Here is a 16,471-nt window from a genome sequence, read left to right on the forward strand (position 1 = left end):
GTCCCATTAAACAACGAGCGATTGGAAACAGAAAGGTGAAAAGTAGAATGGCTTCAACTTTCAGTGCTTGAACAAATCTGCTCTCGTAGTGAAATGTAATGCAACTCCATTTAATTACTGTGCAATGCATTGTCAAGTTTTTCTCCAACCTGGTTCTGATCATATGCCATTCTGTTTGAGAGTGTAGTTCCCGCCTTCTGATCCTTCCATGAAAAGCAGCACCGCATTTGCATTCCTTGCGCAGGTTTGCCCGGTTCAAAGACAGGGAAGAAGCTGATGCTCTGGTATCACAGCGCACCACGGATTCCTGAACTAGTCTGTCTGTCAAATGTACCCCCAAAGTCGTCTCTGAAAGACCTCATTTGGAAGCTGTCTGTCGTAATTCAACGTACGAGAGTTGGCACCAGAGGTCCTGAATCATGTTTTGGAGCAGTTCGCACGGAAGTGGCTCATTCAATCAGCAACAGCAATGAAAGAAATTACACTCTCAGAGGAACCTCTGGACCTATGCTTTCACAGCGTCGCTAGTATTAAGGTGCGCCCCGAGATCTAAGCCACGTTGGAAGTGAGACGGAGGAATCGACAGAGAGGCTACAGAATGACATCGCATCCATTTGGATTTCTTTAAATCACTGACGAGCAGGAAAATGTAAACGGGGAGGGCGAGTGGGGAAGTGAGGCAGTAGCAGCTCTGGTGAAATTCCTTCTTTGTGATTGGCTCAGCAACCAGAGACGTGAAGGTGACTCAGGCGTGAGAGCTCTTCACATCGAGAACAAAAAGCACTCAAGGGCAGTTAGCACCTCTTCCGGAGAGTGGGGTGGGGTGAGGTAATTCCCTTTTGACTTCTCTGACTATGTTCAGAAACTGCCTTTTAGATTGAGGTGAACAGAGACTGCATTTCTTAAAAGCACCATGGAATTTATCAAACTTTATTGTGTCGCTTCCTTTCGATTCCCACACAGGTTTCCAACTCAGTTGGTATCCATGTGGCTCATATCCAGGTGTGAACATCTCTGCAGCGAGTTGCACGGTTAAGGCAAAAAGGCAAGGAAAGTGGCATCTCGAATTGGCTCCGAGGTCAGAGCATCCTCGCAATGTGATCTGTCGTTCTCGGATTGTAATGCTACCTCCGGTTTTAGGGTGGAGAACATTCTTTGGGACTCTTATTCTGCAAGACAGACACAGTGACTGAACCTATGCTGCACGTTATGATTTGGAACACGGGCTGCTCTGCTTTGTGCATTTTCCCTGTAGTCCGGTGTGTTTCATGTTCCGTGTAAACGTGAAAGTTGTCCTGTTTCGAGCAATGGGTGAAATCATTTATCAATGCAAGAATCGAAATTGCAGTCATGTCAAGCAGCTCATGGTAATTTGACCAAATCATAACCGATCGTGTGTTCTCACGCACTCACAGATGCATTTGGAGCTGAAAAGAGTCTGAGAAGATCGACTCAGCTTTCCATTGATTTTTGTCTGGATTGATGGGTATCATTATCTGCTGCGAAATTGTCATTGTAGCCGGGCACATCCCAGTAGCTGTGCGAGTCGGAGAGGGATCATGGAACCCTTTTAACGTGACTTTGCATCTGTTGTTTTGCAGGAGCACAATTGGAAGTGCAAGAAAATGGGCAGCGCTAGTGGCTGGCTGGTAGTGTGGCCGAGCGGTCTAAGGCGCTGGATTTAAGCTCCAGTCTCTGACAGAGGCGTGGGTTCGAATCCCACCGCTGCCATTTCTGCTGACCTTCTCCAATCGCGCAGCTGGTTGAAATGCTGTTTCGACCCCTGCTGCGTTTCTGTTTAAAACAGAAGCGAAATGGGTTTGCTTCCCGGGCAATTAATTGTGGTGTGTGAAAGTGCCGAATTTGGCGAAGCGTCTGTGCTGTCATGATCGTGTTCGCCTCCCGCAGCTCTTCTGTTGCTTTACGTTCCAGGCGAGTTGAATTTTAATGGAATCGAATGGAGACTGTTATTTCATCGCTGTTGTGAAACAAAGTACTACGGTGACTCGACTCGTCGTTATTTGGTTTTCTGGCCAATGAAAAAATCGTTCCAATGCATTTCGATGTCATATGTTATTGAATTTCTCCCATTTCCTTCATCTCCATCCTGGAGACATCGGAAGGGAAAGGTAATCTAGCCGAGACTGTGATTGGTGAAATTCACTTTTTATGGCCCATTCTTATTATGTTCTTTCTTTCTCTCTTTTCAGCATTGTCCGGGAAGTGGTGGTGCACTCAGGCTCCTGTATGTTTGAAAGAGTAGTTTGGAATTGCCCTGTTGTTAGTTGTGAGATTACTTTATGGCTCATGCCCCGGACTGTCTCACATTTAGCATTCATGCTCGCTGTGTCTGGAAATACATTTGGTTTGCCAGTTTTGTTTGTGTTCCGTGTTAAATGCTTTCCGTTTTGCGATTCTCTCAATAAATTACGAGTTAACAGGGTTTCTGAGGTAACTTCCAGCTGCAAAAATCCTCAACTGAGAATCTGGGAAAATTTCCCAGAGTATGGTCAGTCGGAGCAAAAGTAAGGAAGTCGTTCGTTTCTGCAGCGATTCACAATGCTACCGTTCCCGTGAGCAGTCGAACAGGCTATATGATTGTGCCGCAGACTGCGACGGCAAGCTCCGCTAAAGAGTGATCCTTTAATGCCGGTGTAAGCAACACAACGTTATTAGGGCACACCGCGTGGAAACAGATACTTCGGTGTATCTCGTCCATGCTCAGCACATAGCCAAAATTAAACAAGTCCCATTAAACAACGAGCGATTGGAAACAGAAAGGTGAAAAGTAGAATGGCTTCAACTTTCAGTGCTTGAACAAATCTGCTCTCGTAGTGAAATGTAATGCAACTCCATTTAATTACTGTGCAAAGCATTGTCAAGTTTTTCTCCAACCTGGTTCTGATCATATGCCATTCTGTTTGAGAGTGTAGTTCCCGCCTTCTGATCCTTCCATGAAAAGCAGCACCGCATTTGCATTCCTTGCGCAGGTTTGCCCGGCTCAAAGACAGGGAAGAAGCTGATGCTCTGGTATCACAGCGCACCACGGATTCCTGAACTAGTCTATCTGTCAAATGTACCCCCAAAGTCGTCTCTGAAAGACCTCATTTGGAAGCTGTCTGTCGTTATTCAACGTACGAGAGTTGGCACCAGAGGTCCTGAATCATGTTTTGGAGCAGTTCGCACGGAAGTGGCTCATTCAATCAGCAACAGCAATGAAAGAAATTACACTCTCAGAGGAACCTCTGGACCTATGCTTTCACAGCGTCGCTAGTATTAAGGTGCGCCCCGAGATCTAAGCCACGTTGGAAGTGAGACGGAGGAATCGACAGAGAGGCTACAGAATGACATCGCATCCATTTGGATTTCTTTAAATCACTGACGAGCAGGAAAATGTAAACGGGGAGGGCGAGTGGGGAAGTGAGGCAGTAGCAGCTCTGGTGAAATTCCTTCTTTGTGATTGGCTCAGCAACCAGAGACGTGAAGGTGACTCAGGCGTGAGAGCTCTTCACATCGAGAACAAAAAGCACTCAAGGGCAGTTAGCACCTCTTCCGGAGAGTGGGGTGGGGTGAGGTAATTCCCTTTTGACTTCTCTGACTATGTTCAGAAACTGCCTTTTAGATTGAGGTGAACAGAGACTGCATTTCTTAAAAGCACCATGGAATTTATCAAACTTTATTGTGTCGCTTCCTTTCGATTCCCACACAGGTTTCCAACTCAGTTGGTATCCATGTGGCTCATATCCAGGTGTGAACATCTCTGCAGCGAGTTGCACGGTTAAGGCAAAAAGGCAAGGAAAGTGGCATCTCGAATTGGCTCCGAGGTCAGAGCATCCTCGCAATGTGATCTGTCGTTCTCGGATTGTAATGCTACCTCCGGTTTTAGGGTGGAGAACATTCTTTGGGACTCTTATTCTGCAAGACAGACACAGTGACTGAACCTATGCTGCACGTTATGATTTGGAACACGGGCTGCTCTGCTTTGTGCATTTTCCCTGTAGTCCGGTGTGTTTCATGTTCCGTGTAAACGTGAAAGTTGTCCTGTTTCGAGCAATGGGTGAAATCATTTATCAATGCAAGAATCGAAATTGCAGTCATGTCAAGCAGCTCATGGTAATTTGACCAAATCATAACCGATCGTGTGTTCTCACGCACTCACAGATGCATTTGGAGCTGAAAAGAGTCTGAGAAGATCGACTCAGCTTACCATTGATTTTTGTCTGGATTGATGGGTATCATTATCTGCTGCGAAATTGTCATTGTATCCGGGCACATCCCAGCAGCTGTGCGAGTCGGAGAGGGATCATGGAACCCTTTTAACGTGACTTTGCATCTGTTGTTTTGCAGGAGCACAATTGGAAGTGCAAGAAAATGGGCAGTGCTAGTGGCTGGCTGGTAGTGTGGCCGAGCGGTCTAAGGCGCTGGATTTAAGCTCCAGTCTCTGACAGAGGCGTGGGTTCGAATCCCACCGCTGCCATTTCTGCTGACCTTCTCCAATCGCGCAGCTGGTTGAAATGCTGTTTCGACCCCTGCTGCGTTTCTGTTTAAAACAGAAGCGAAATGGGTTTGCTTCCCGGGCAATTAATTGTGGTGTGTGAAAGTGCCGAATTTGGCGAAGCGTCTGTGCTGTCATGATCGTGTTCGCCTCCCGCAGCTCTTCTGTTGCTTTACGTTCCAGGCGAGTTGAATTTTAATGGAATCGAATGGAGACTGTTATTTCATCGCTGTTGTGAAACAAAGTACTACGGTGACTCGACTCGTCGTTATTTGGTTTTCTGGCCAATGAAAAAATCGTTCCAATGAATTTCGATGTCATATGTTATTGAATTTCTCCCATTTCCTTCATCTCCGTCCTGGAGACATCGGAAGGGAAAGGTAATCTAGCCGAGACTGTGATTGGTGAAATTCACTTTTTATGGCCCATTCTTATTATGTTCTTTCTTTCTCTCTTTTCAGCATTGTCCGGGAAGTGGTGGTGCACTCAGGCTCCTGTATGTTTGAAAGAGTAGTTTGGAATTGCCCTGTTGTTAGTTGTGAGATTACTTTATGGCTCATGCCCCGGACTGTCTCACATTTAGCATTCATGCTCGCTGTGTCTGGAAATACATTTGGTTTGCCAGTTTTGTTTGTGTTCCGTGTTAAATGCTTTCCGTTTTGCGATTCTCTCAATAAATTACGACTGAACAGGGTTTCTGAGGTAACTTCCAGCTGCAAAAATCCTCAACTGAGAATCTGGGAAAATTTCCCAGAGTATGGTCAGTCGGAGCAAAAGTAAGGAAGTCGTTCGTTTCTGCAGCGATTCACAATGCTACCGTTCCCGTGAGCAGTCGAACAGGCTATATGATTGTGCCGCAGACTGCGACGGCAAGCTCCGCTAAAGAGTGATCCTTTAATGCCGGTGTAAGCAACACAACGTTATTAGGGCACACCGCGTGGAAACAGATACTTCGGTGTATCTCGTCCATGCTCAGCACATAGCCAAAATTAAACAAGTCCCATTAAACAACGAGCGATTGGAAACAGAAAGGTGAAAAGTAGAATGGCTTCAACTTTCAGTGCTTGAACAAATCTGCTCTCGTAGTGAAATGTAATGCAACTCCATTTAATTACTGTGCAAAGCATTGTCAAGTTTTTCTCCAACCTGGTTCTGATCATATGCCATTCTGTTTGAGAGTGTAGTTCCCGCCTTCTGATCCTTCCATGAAAAGCAGCACCGCATTTGCATTCCTTGCGCAGGTTTGCCCGGTTCAAAGACAGGGAAGAAGCTGATGCTCTGGTATCACAGCGCACCACGGATTCCTGAACTAGTCTGTCTGTCAAATGTACCCCCAAAGTCGTCTCTGAAAGACCTCATTTGGAAGCTGTCTGTCGTTATTCAACGTACGAGAGTTGGCACCAGAGGTCCTGAATCATGTTTTGGAGCAGTTCGCACGGAAGTGGCTCATTCAATCAGCAACAGCAATGAAAGAAATTACACTCTCAGAGGAACCTCTGGACCTATGCTTTCACAGCGTCGCTAGTATTAAGGTGCGCCCCGAGATCTAAGCCACGTTGGAAGTGAGACGGAGGAATCGACAGAGAGGCTACAGAATGACATCGCATCCATTTGGATTTCTTTAAATCACTGACGAGCAGGAAAATGTAAACGGGGAGGGCGAGTGGGGAAGTGAGGCAGTAGCAGCTCTGGTGAAATTCCTTCTTTGTGATTCGCTCAGCAACCAGAGACGTGAAGGTGACTCAGGCGTGAGAGCTCTTCACATCGAGAACAAAAAGCACTCACGGGCAGTTAGCACCTCTTCCGGAGAGTGGGGTGGGGTGAGGTAATTCCCTTTTGACTTCTCTGACTATGTTCAGAAACTGCCTTTTAGATTGAGGTGAACAGAGACTGCATTTCTTAAAAGCACCATGGAATTTATCAAACTTTATTGTGTCGCTTCCTTTCGATTCCCACACAGGTTTCCAACTCAGTTGGTATCCATGTGGCTCATATCCAGGTGTGAACATCTCTGCAGCGAATTGCACGGTTAAGGCAAAAAGGCAAGGAAAGTGGCATCTCGAATTGGCTCCGAGGTCAGAGCATCCTCGCAATGTGATCTGTCGTTCTCGGATTGTAATGCTACCTCCGGTTTTAGGGTGGAGAACATTCTTTGGGACTCTTATTCTGCAAGACAGACACAGTGACTGAAACTATGCTGCACGTTATGATTTGGAACACGGGCTGCTCAGCTTTGTGCATTTTCCCTGTAGTCCGGTGTGTTTCATGTTCCGTGTAAACGTGAAAGTTGTCCTGTTTCGAGCAATGGGTGAAATCATTTATCAATGCAAGAATCGAAATTGCAGTCATGTCAAGTAGCTCATGGTAATTTGACCAAATCATAACCGATCGTGTGTTCTCACGCACTCACAGATGCATTTGGAGCTGAAAAGAGTCTGAGAAGATCGACTCAGCTTACCATTGATTTTTGTCTGGATTGATGGGTATCATTATCTGCTGCGAAATTGTCATTGTAGCCGGGCACATCCCAGCAGCTGTGCGAGTCGGAGAGGGATCATGGAACCCTTTTAACGTGACTTTGCATCTGTTGTTTTGCAGGAGCACAATTGGAAGTGCAAGAAAATGGGCAGTGCTAGTGGCTGGCTGGTAGTGTGGCCGAGCGGTCTAAGGCGCTGGATTTAAGCTCCAGTCTCTGACAGAGGCGTGGGTTCGAATCCCACCGCTGCCATTTCTGCTGACCTTCTCCAATCGCGCAGCTGGTTGAAATGCTGTTTCGACCCCTGCTGCGTTTCTGTTTAAAACAGAAGCGAAATGGGTTTGCTTCCCGGGCAATTAATTGTGGTGTGTGAAAGTGCCGAATTTGGCGAAGCGTCTGTGCTGTCATGATCGTGTTCGCCTCCCGCAGCTCTTCTGTTGCTTTACGTTCCAGGCGAGTTGAATTTTAATGGAATCGAATGGAGACTGTTATTTCATCGCTGTTGTGAAACAAAGTACTACGGTGACTCGACTCGTCGTTATTTGGTTTTCTGGCCAATGAAAAAATCGTTCCAATGAATTTCGATGTCATATGTTATTGAATTTCTCCCATTTCCTTCATCTCCGTCCTGGAGACATCGGAAGGGAAAGGTAATCTAGCCGAGACTGTGATTGGTGAAATTCACTTTTTATGGCCCATTCTTATTATGTTCTTTCTTTCTCTCTTTTCAGCATTGTCCGGGAAGTGGTGGTGCACTCAGGCTCCTGTATGTTTGAAAGAGTAGTTTGGAATTGCCCTGTTGTTAGTTGTGAGATTACTTTATGGCTCATGCCCCGGACTGTCTCACATTTAGCATTCATGCTCGCTGTGTCTGGAAATACATTTGGTTTGCCAGTTTTGTTTGTGTTCCGTGTTAAATGCTTTCCGTTTTGCGATTCTCTCAATAAATTACGAGTTAACAGGGTTTCTGAGGTAACTTCCAGCTGCAAAAATCCTGAACTGAGAATCTGGGAAAATTTCCCAGAGTATGGTCAGTCGGAGCAAAAGTAAGGAAGTCGTTCGTTTCTGCAGCGATTCACAATGCTACCGTTCCCGTGAGCAGTCGAACAGGCTATATGATTGTGCCGCAGACTGCGACGGCAAGCTCCGCTAAAGAGTGATCCTTTAATGCCGGTGTAAGCAACACAACGTTATTAGGGCACACCGCGTGGAAACAGATACTTCGGTGTATCTCGTCCATGCTCAGCACATAGCCAAAATTAAACAAGTCCCATTAAACAACGAGCGATTGGAAACAGAAAGGTGAAAAGTAGAATGGCTTCAACTTTCAGTGCTTGAACAAATCTGCTCTCGTAGTGAAATGTAATGCAACTCCATTTAATTACTGTGCAAAGCATTGTCAAGTTTTTCTCCAACCTGGTTCTGATCATATGCCATTCTGTTTGAGAGTGTAGTTCCCGCCTTCTGATCCTTCCATGAAAAGCAGCACCGCATTTGCATTCCTTGCGCAGGTTTGCCCGGTTCAAAGACAGGGAAGAAGCTGATGCTCTGGTATCACAGCGCACCACGGATTCCTGAACTAGTCTGTCTGTCAAATGTACCCCCAAAGTCGTCTCTGAAAGACCTCATTTGGAAGCTGTCTGTCGTTATTCAACGTACGAGAGTTGGCACCAGAGGTCCTGAATCATGTTTTGGAGCAGTTCGCACGGAAGTGGCTCATTCAATCAGCAACAGCAATGAAAGAAATTACACTCTCAGAGGAACCTCTGGACCTATGCTTTCACAGCGTCGCTAGTATTAAGGTGCGCCCCGAGATCTAAGCCACGTTGGAAGTGAGACGGAGGAATCGACAGAGAGGCTACAGAATGACATCGCATCCATTTGGATTTCTTTAAATCACTGACGAGCAGGAAAATGTAAACGGGGAGGGCGAGTGGGGAAGTGAGGCAGTAGCAGCTCTGGTGAAATTCCTTCTTTGTGATTGGCTCAGCAACCAGAGACGTGAAGGTGACTCAGGCGTGAGAGCTCTTCACATCGAGAACAAAAAGCACTCAAGGGCAGTTAGCACCTCTTCCGGAGAGTGGGGTGGGGTGAGGTAATTCCCTTTTGACTTCTCTGACTATGTTCAGAAACTGCCTTTTAGATTGAGGTGAACAGAGACTGCATTTATTAAAAGCACCATGGAATTTATCAAACTTTATTGTGTCGCTTCCTTTCGATTCCCACACAGGTTTCCAACTCAGTTGGTATCCATGTGGCTCATATCCAGGTGTGAACATCTCTGCAGCGAATTGCACGGTTAAGGCAAAAAGGCAAGGAAAGTGGCATCTCGAATTGGCTCCGAGGTCAGAGCATCCTCGCAATGTGATCTGTCGTTCTCGGATTGTAATGCTACCTCCGGTTTTAGGGTGGAGAACATTCTTTGGGACTCTTATTCTGCAAGACAGACACAGTGACTGAAACTATGCTGCACGTTATGATTTGGAACACGGGCTGCTCAGCTTTGTGCATTTTCCCTGTAGTCCGGTGTGTTTCATGTTCCGTGTAAACGTGAAAGTTGTCCTGTTTCGAGCAATGGGTGAAATCATTTATCAATGCAAGAATCGAAATTGCAGTCATGTCAAGTAGCTCATGGTAATTTGACCAAATCATAACCGATCGTGTGTTCTCACGCACTCACAGATGCATTTGGAGCTGAAAAGAGTCTGAGAAGATCGACTCAGCTTACCATTGATTTTTGTCTGGATTGATGGGTATCATTATCTGCTGCGAAATTGTCATTGTAGCCGGGCACATCCCAGCAGCTGTGCGAGTCGGAGAGGGATCATGGAACCCTTTTAACGTGACTTTGCATCTGTTGTTTTGCAGGAGCACAATTGGAAGTGCAAGAAAATGGGCAGCGCTAGTGGCTGGCTGGTAGTGTGGCCGAGCGGTCTATGGCGCTGGATTTAAGCTCCAGTCTCTGACTGAGGCGTGGGTTCGAATCCCACCGCTGCCATTTCTGCTGACCTTCTCCAATCGCGCAGCTGGTTGAAATGCTGTTTCGCCCCCTGCTGCGTTTCTGTTTAAAACAGAAGCGAAATGGGTTTGCTTCCCGGGCAATTAATTGTGGTGTGTGAAAGTGCCGAATTTGGCGAAGCGTCTGTGCTGTCATGATCGTGTTCGCCTCCCGCAGCTCTTCTGTTGCTTTACGTTCCAGGCGAGTTGAATTTTAATGGAATCGAATGGAGACTGTTATTTCATCGCTGTTGTGAAACAAAGTACTACGGTGACTCGACTCGTCGTTATTTGGTTTTCTGGCCAATGAAAAAATCGTTCCAATGAATTTCGATGTCATATGTTATTGAATTTCTCCCATTTCCTTCATCTCCGTCCTGGAGACATCGGAAGGGAAAGGTAATCTAGCCGAGACTGTGATTGGTGAAATTCACTTTTTATGGCCCATTCTTATTATGTTCTTTCTTTCTCTCTTTTCAGCATTGTCCGGGAAGTGGTGGTGCACTCAGGCTCCTGTATGTTTGAAAGAGTAGTTTGGAATTGCCCTGTTGTTAGTTGTGAGATTACTTTATGGCTCATGCCCCGGACTGTCTCACATTTAGCATTCATGCTCGCTGTGTCTGGAAATACATTTGGTTTGCCAGTTTTGTTTGTGTTCCGTGTTAAATGCTTTCCGTTTTGCGATTCTCTCAATAAATTACGAGTTAACAGGGTTTCTGAGGTAACTTCCAGCTGCAAAAATCCTGAACTGAGAATCTGGGAAAATTTCCCAGAGTATGGTCAGTCGGAGCAAAAGTAAGGAAGTCGTTCGTTTCTGCAGCGATTCACAATGCTACCGTTCCCGTGAGCAGTCGAACAGGCTATATGATTGTGCCGCAGACTGCGACGGCAAGCTCCGCTAAAGAGTGATCCTTTAATGCCGGTGTAAGCAACACAACGTTATTAGGGCACACCGCGTGGAAACAGATACTTCGGTGTATCTCGTCCATGCTCAGCACATAGCCAAAATTAAACAAGTCTCATTAAACAACGAGCGATTGGAAACAGAAAGGTGAAAAGTAGAATGGCTTCAACTTTCAGTGCTTGAACAAATCTGCTCTCGTAGTGAAATGTAATGCAACTCCATTTAATTACTGTGCAAAGCATTGTCAAGTTTTTCTCCAACCTGGTTCTGATCATATGCCATTCTGTTTGAGAGTGTAGTTCCCGCCTTCTGATCCTTCCATGAAAAGCAGCACCGCATTTGCATTCCTTGCGCAGGTTTGCCCGGTTCAAAGACAGGGAAGAAGCTGATGCTCTGGTATCACAGCGCACCACGGATTCCTGAACTAGTCTGTCTGTCAAATGTACCCCCAAAGTCGTCTCTGAAAGACCTCATTTGGAAGCTGTCTGTCGTTATTCAACGTACGAGAGTTGGCACCAGAGGTCCTGAATCATGTTTTGGAGCAGTTCGCACGGAAGTGGCTCATTCAATCAGCAACAGCAATGAAAGAAATTACACTCTCAGAGGAACCTCTGGACCTATGCTTTCACAGCGTCGCTAGTATTAAGGTGCGCCCCGAGATCTAAGCCACGTTGGAAGTGAGACGGAGGAATCGACAGAGAGGCTACAGAATGACATCGCATCCATTTGGATTTCTTTAAATCACTGACGAGCAGGAAAATGTAAACGGGGAGGGCGAGTGGGGAAGTGAGGCAGTAGCAGCTCTGGTGAAATTCCTTCTTTGTGATTCGCTCAGCAACCAGAGACGTGAAGGTGACTCAGGCGTGAGAGCTCTTCACATCGAGAACAAAAAGCACTCAAGGGCAGTTAGCACCTCTTCCGGAGAGTGGGGTGGGGTGAGGTAATTCCCTTTTGACTTCTCTGACTATGTTCAGAAACTGCCTTTTAGATTGAGGTGAACAGAGACTGCATTTCTTAAAAGCACCATGGAATTTATCAAACTTTATTGTGTCGCTTCCTTTCGATTCCCACACAGGTTTCCAACTCAGTTGGTATCCATGTGGCTCATATCCAGGTGTGAACATCTCTGCAGCGAATTGCACGGTTAAGGCAAAAAGGCAAGGAAAGTGGCATCTCGAATTGGCTCCGAGGTCAGAGCATCCTCGCAATGTGATCTGTCGTTCTCGGATTGTAATGCTACCTCCGGTTTTAGGGTGGAGAACATTCTTTGGGACTCTTATTCTGCAAGACAGACACAGTGACTGAAACTATGCTGCACGTTATGATTTGGAACACGGGCTGCTCAGCTTTGTGCATTTTCCCTGTAGTCCGGTGTGTTTCATGTTCCGTGTAAACGTGAAAGTTGTCCTGTTTCGAGCAATGGGTGAAATCATTTATCAATGCAAGAATCGAAATTGCAGTCATGTCAAGTAGCTCATGGTAATTTGACCAAATCATAACCGATCGTGTGTTCTCACGCACTCACAGATGCATTTGGAGCTGAAAAGAGTCTGAGAAGATCGACTCAGCTTACCATTGATTTTTGTCTGGATTGATGGGTATCATTATCTGCTGCGAAATTGTCATTGTAGCCGGGCACATCCCAGCAGCTGTGCGAGTCGGAGAGGGATCATGGAACCCTTTTAACGTGACTTTGCATCTGTTGTTTTGCAGGAGCACAATTGGAAGTGCAAGAAAATGGGCAGCGCTAGTGGCTGGCTGGTAGTGTGGCCGAGCGGTCTAAGGCGCTGGATTTAAGCTCCAGTCTCTGACAGAGGCGTGGATTCGAATCCCACGGCTGCCATTTCTGCTGTCCTTCTCCAATCGCGCAGCTGGTTGAAATGCTGTTTCGACCCCTGCTGCGTTTCTGTTTAAAACAGAAGCGAAATGGGTTTGCTTCCCGGGCAATTAATTGTGGTGTGTGAAAGTGCCGAATTTGGCGAAGCGTCTGTGCTGTCATGATCGTGTTCGCCTCCCGCAGCTCTTCTGTTGCTTTACGTTCCAGGCGAGTTGAATTTTAATGGAATCGAATGGAGACTGTTATTTCATCGCTGTTGTGAAACAAAGTACTACGGTGACTCGACTCGTCGTTATTTGGTTTTCTGGCCAATGAAAAAATCGTTCCAATGAATTTCGATGTCATATGTTATTGAATTTCTCCCATTTCCTTCATCTCCGTCCTGGAGACATCGGAAGGGAAAGGTAATCTAGCCGAGACTGTGATTGGTGAAATTCACTTTTTATGGCCCATTCTTATTATGTTCTTTCTTTCTCTCTTTTCAGCATTGTCCGGGAAGTGGTGGTGCACTCAGGCTCCTGTATGTTTGAAAGAGTAGTTTGGAATTGCCCTGTTGTTAGTTGTGAGATTACTTTATGGCTCATGCCCCGGACTGTCTCACATTTTGCATTCATGCTCGCTGTGTCTGGAAATACATTTGGTTTGCCAGTTTTGTTTGTGTTCCGTGTTAAATGCTTTCCGTTTTGCGATTCTCTCAATAAATTACGACTGAACAGGGTTTCTGAGGTAACTTCCAGCTGCAAAAATCCTCAACTGAGAATCTGGGAAAATTTCCCAGAGTATGGTCAGTCGGAGCAAAAGTAAGGAAGTCGTTCGTTTCTGCAGCGATTCACAATGCTACCGTTCCCGTGAGCAGTCGAACAGGCTATATGATTGTGCCGCAGACTGCGACGGCAAGCTCCGCTAAAGAGTGATCCTTTAATGCCGGTGTAAGCAACACAACGTTATTAGGGCACACCGCGTGGAAACAGATACTTCGGTGTATCTCGTCCATGCTCAGCACATAGCCAAAATTAAACAAGTCCCATTAAACAACGAGCGATTGGAAACAGAAAGGTGAAAAGTAGAATGGCTTCAACTTTCAGTGCTTGAACAAATCTGCTCTCGTAGTGAAATGTAATGCAACTCCATTTAATTACTGTGCAAAGCATTGTCAAGTTTTTCTCCAACCTGGTTCTGATCATATGCCATTCTGTTTGAGAGTGTAGTTCCCGCCTTCTGATCCTTCCATGAAAAGCAGCACCGCATTTGCATTCCTTGCGCAGGTTTGCCCGGTTCAAAGACAGGGAAGAAGCTGATGCTCTGGTATCACAGCGCACCACGGATTCCTGAACTAGTCTGTCTGTCAAATGTACCCCCAAAGTCGTCTCTGAAAGACCTCATTTGGAAGCTGTCTGTCGTTATTCAACGTACGAGAGTTGGCACCAGAGCTCCTGAATCATGTTTTGGAGCAGTTCGCACGGAAGTGGCTCATTCAATCAGCAACAGCAATGAAAGAAATTACACTCTCAGAGGAACCTCTGGACCTATGCTTTCACAGCGTCGCTAGTATTAAGGTGCGCCCCGAGATCTAAGCCACGTTGGAAGTGAGACGGAGGAATCGACAGAGAGGCTACAGAATGACATCGCATCCATTTGGATTTCTTTAAATCACTGACGAGCAGGAAAATGTAAACGGGGAGGGCGAGTGGGGAAGTGAGGCAGTAGCAGCTCTGGTGAAATTCCTTCTTTGTGATTCGCTCAGCAACCAGAGACGTGAAGGTGACTCAGGCGTGAGAGCTCTTCACATCGAGAACAAAAAGCACTCACGGGCAGTTAGCACCTCTTCCGGAGAGTGGGGTGGGGTGAGGTAATTCCCTTTTGACTTCTCTGACTATGTTCAGAAACTGCCTTTTAGATTGAGGTGAACAGAGACTGCATTTCTTAAAAGCACCATGGAATTTATCAAACTTTATTGTGTCGCTTCCTTTCGATTCCCACACAGGTTTCCAACTCAGTTGGTATCCATGTGGCTCATATCCAGGTGTGAACATCTCTGCAGCGAATTGCACGGTTAAGGCAAAAAGGCAAGGAAAGTGGCATCTCGAATTGGCTCCGAGGTCAGAGCATCCTCGCAATGTGATCTGTCGTTCTCGGATTGTAATGCTACCTCCGGTTTTAGGGTGGAGAACATTCTTTGGGACTCTTATTCTGCAAGACAGACACAGTGACTGAAACTATGCTGCACGTTATGATTTGGAACACGGGCTGCTCAGCTTTGTGCATTTTCCCTGTAGTCCGGTGTGTTTCATGTTCCGTGTAAACGTGAAAGTTGTCCTGTTTCGAGCAATGGGTGAAATCATTTATCAATGCAAGAATCGAAATTGCAGTCATGTCAAGTAGCTCATGGTAATTTGACCAAATCATAACCGATCGTGTGTTCTCACGCACTCACAGATGCATTTGGAGCTGAAAAGAGTCTGAGAAGATCGACTCAGCTTTCCATTGATTTTTGTCTGGATTGATGGGTATCATTATCTGCTGCGAAATTGTCATTGTAGCCGGGCACATCCCAGCAGCTGTGCGAGTCGGAGAGGGATCATGGAACCCTTTTAACGTGACTTTGCATCTGTTGTTTTGCAGGAGCACAATTGGAAGTGCAAGAAAATTGGCAGCGCTAGTGGCTGGCTGGTAGTGTGGCCGAGCGGTCTAAGGCGCGGGATTTAAGCTCCAGTCTCTGACAGAGGCGTGGGTTCGAATCCCACCGCTGCCATTTCTGCTGACCTTCTCCAATCGCGCAGCTGGTTGAAATGCTGTTTCGCCCCCTGCTGCGTTTCTGTTTAAAACAGAAGCGAAATGGGTTTGCTTCCCGGGCAATTAATTGTGGTGTGTGAAAGTGCCGAATTTAGCGAAGCGTCTGTGCTGTCATGATCGTGTTCGCCTCCCGCAGCTCTTCTGTTGCTTTACGTTCCAGGCGAGTTGAATTTTAATGGAATCGAATGGAGACTGTTATTTCATCGCTGTTGTGAAACAAAGTACTACGGTGACTCGACTCGTCGTTATTTGGTTTTCTGGCCAATGAAAAAATCGTTCCAATGAATTTCGATGTCATATGTTATTGAATTTCTCCCATTTCCTTCATCTCCGTCCTGGAGACATCGGAAGGGAAAGGTAATCTAGCCGAGACTGTGATTGGTGAAATTCACTTTTTATGGCCCATTCTTATTATGTTCTTTCTTTCTCTCTTTTCAGCATTGTCCGGGAAGTGGTGGTGCACTCAGGCTCCTGTATGTTTGAAAGAGTAGTTTGGAATTGCCCTGTTGTTAGTTGTGAGATTACTTTATGGCTCATGCCCCGGACTGTCTCACATTTAGCATTCATGCTCGCTGTGTCTGGAAATACATTTGGTTTGCCAGTTTTGTTTGTGTTCCGTGTTAAATGCTTTCCGTTTTGCGATTCTCTCAATAAATTACGAGTTAACAGGGTTTCTGAGGTAACTTCCAGCTGCAAAAATCCTGAACTGAGAATCTGGGAAAATTTCCCAGAGTATGGTCAGTCGGAGCAAAAGTAAGGAAGTCGTTCGTTTCTGCAGCGATTCACAATGCTACCGTTCCCGTGAGCAGTCGAACAGGCTATATGATTGTGCCGCAGACTGCGACGGCAAGCTCCGCTAAAGAGTGATCCTTTAATGCCGGTGTAAGCAACACAACGTTATTAGGGCACACCGCGTGGAAACAGATACTTCGGTGTATCTCGTCCATGCTCAGCACATAGCCAAAATTA

The 16,471-nt window shown here is 46.1% G+C and overlaps 6 non-coding genes across 6 annotated transcripts; all 6 read left to right on the forward strand.

Annotated features, from left to right (window-relative positions):
- Positions 1-1,648: 1,648 nt before the first annotated feature.
- Positions 1,649-1,731, forward strand: trnal-uaa (transfer RNA leucine (anticodon UAA)). The gene has a single exon. It is a non-coding gene; the product is annotated as a tRNA-Leu (tRNA).
- Positions 1,732-4,394: 2,663 nt separating this feature from the next.
- trnal-uaa (transfer RNA leucine (anticodon UAA)) lies at positions 4,395-4,477 on the forward strand. Its single transcript has one exon. It is a non-coding gene; the product is annotated as a tRNA-Leu (tRNA).
- A 2,663-nt stretch (positions 4,478-7,140) lies between these two features.
- Positions 7,141-7,223, forward strand: trnal-uaa (transfer RNA leucine (anticodon UAA)). The gene has a single exon. It is a non-coding gene; the product is annotated as a tRNA-Leu (tRNA).
- A 2,663-nt stretch (positions 7,224-9,886) lies between these two features.
- trnal-uaa (transfer RNA leucine (anticodon UAA)) lies at positions 9,887-9,969 on the forward strand. The gene has a single exon. It is a non-coding gene; the product is annotated as a tRNA-Leu (tRNA).
- Positions 9,970-12,632: 2,663 nt separating this feature from the next.
- On the forward strand, positions 12,633-12,715 carry trnal-uaa (transfer RNA leucine (anticodon UAA)). Its single transcript has one exon. It is a non-coding gene; the product is annotated as a tRNA-Leu (tRNA).
- A 2,663-nt stretch (positions 12,716-15,378) lies between these two features.
- trnal-uaa (transfer RNA leucine (anticodon UAA)) lies at positions 15,379-15,461 on the forward strand. Its single transcript has one exon. It is a non-coding gene; the product is annotated as a tRNA-Leu (tRNA).
- The last annotated feature ends 1,010 nt before the right edge of the window (positions 15,462-16,471 follow it).

Source organism: Chiloscyllium punctatum, chromosome 41, assembly GCF_047496795.1.
Source record: "Chiloscyllium punctatum isolate Juve2018m chromosome 41, sChiPun1.3, whole genome shotgun sequence".
NCBI lineage: Eukaryota > Metazoa > Chordata > Chondrichthyes > Orectolobiformes > Hemiscylliidae > Chiloscyllium > Chiloscyllium punctatum.